Genomic DNA, 1,955 nt, shown 5'->3' on the forward strand with positions numbered 1-1,955 from the left:
AGAGAGAGCATTCTGTGTGTTCGTTTGGCACTGGACATCCGGTTACCTAGTAATTTGAAATAGTCTATCACCCACGTGAGCTCTCTCCTCCATTGTTTAACTATTGTTTATTAAGAGTCTGATAAAGGATTTTAACTATTGCCCCCCCCCCTCCCCCTCAAACCAGGGCAGCTTCTGACTGAAGTTGTCTGTAGGCCATTTCCAAAAGGGGGGGTGGGGGTATTAACATGTTCTTATTCGCACTAGAATTGTAAATGGGCTGATTTGCGAGGCTGCGCGGTGGAATCAGCCTCTCGTCATTTTTTTGGCATATTGAATTATTGGTGTCACCTTAAAGCTTGTTCATTTGTCTTGCTTTCAATATAAAAAATAACCCATCCATCTTTAATAGAAGAGGAGATATTTTGGATTCAACAAGGTGGGGATCACCTGGTTTAAGAGGTAAAATTAGTGAGAAAATGGCTGCCAAAGATTAGTTATTTCCTTAGCTTAAGAGTCCGTGGTAACTGAACATTTACATTTTTTGGTGCCTTTGATCAACGTTTTTCAGAAAAATCCACACAGAAATGAGTTCTTTAATGGGCATGAAAGGTGTTGAGCCAAAAAAACAAAAATTTGATAAAAATGTATAAACCCGCGGAAAAATGCAGGTTTCTTCACTTTGATTATTTTGACGAGAGCCTGATTCCACCACACTGCCTCACATTTATCAATGTCATGCTCCACATCTGTGCCTGATCTACAACAGGGAACTGCTGCTTTTTCTTTCCTAATCCTTTCTATTATCATTTTCCTATACTCTTTTGTATGCTTGGCACTCTCTTCTGAACTGCTATTTCCTGGGTGCCTTGATAGTCGAAGCAGAGGTGAGCAGAGTAAGCCTTATTCCCCGTTTGGACTTCTGTTGACATCCACCCCTTGGCGCTCATATGACCTTATGCAGTTGCGAGCGCCGTAAAACCTTAGTAAAACATAGCTATTGTTTAAGAGCCTGGTATCTACACCCTTTAATTAAGCAGTCCTCAAAAAGGTGCAAAAACGATGTTCTAATGTGAATGAATACAGAGTTGTAGGCCTACAATTATGCCTTTCTTTCTAAGCTTTTCCTCAGGTTAAGGACTAGGCCTACAGATTCTGTGTGCTAACTAAAATAGCAACTGTAAACTGAACACCCCCCCCACCCCAAACGTTATTGCACCTCCTGTCCTGTTCCTAATTCTATCATGGCTAAAACCATCCCTCTGTCACATCATGAATATCCAAATGAGCAGACGACGGACCACCTCTGGAATACACAAATTAACTAATTATTCATGCATGACAAACAACTTCACATGGTGATTCTGCGAGGTCTCCATGGTTTTAATTTTAGTAAAACAGTTTAACAGCTCTTGCAACACAATTAGGTCATAATATAGATTTAATAAACGCCAGAGTAACTCGAGAGAAACGTATAAAGAAATTTTTTTTTTTAATTAAAAAAAAGTAGATGTTTTACGGCACTCGCAACTGCATGCGGTCATATGAGCGCAGTATAAAGAAATTAAGGACGCGAGGGGGAGATATTATAAGGACGTATAAATCTTTTGAAAGGAAAGAAGCAGGAGTAAACTCACTAGAGCACCCGCCAACCACCCGCTCTCCCTGCTGTTGCTGACCCAGATTCCATAAACGCACCATACGCAACGACGACGACGATCAGGAGTTGTATGTGAGGCAGCGTGGTTGAATCAGGCTCTCGTCATAATAATCTAAGTGAACAAACTTGCTTTTTTCCGCAGCTTTGTTAATTTTTATCAAATTTTTGGTTTTTGGCTCAACACCTTTCATGCCCTTTAAAGAACTCATTTCTGTGAGGGGTTTGACTGAAAACGTTAATTGGACCAAAAAATGCAAATTTTCAGTTACCACGGACTCTTAAAATAAGGAAATAGCTAATCTTTGGGGGCCAATTT

This window comes from Aplysia californica, unplaced genomic scaffold (assembly GCF_000002075.1).
Source record: "Aplysia californica isolate F4 #8 unplaced genomic scaffold, AplCal3.0 scaffold00630, whole genome shotgun sequence".
Taxonomy (NCBI): domain Eukaryota; kingdom Metazoa; phylum Mollusca; class Gastropoda; order Aplysiida; family Aplysiidae; genus Aplysia; species Aplysia californica.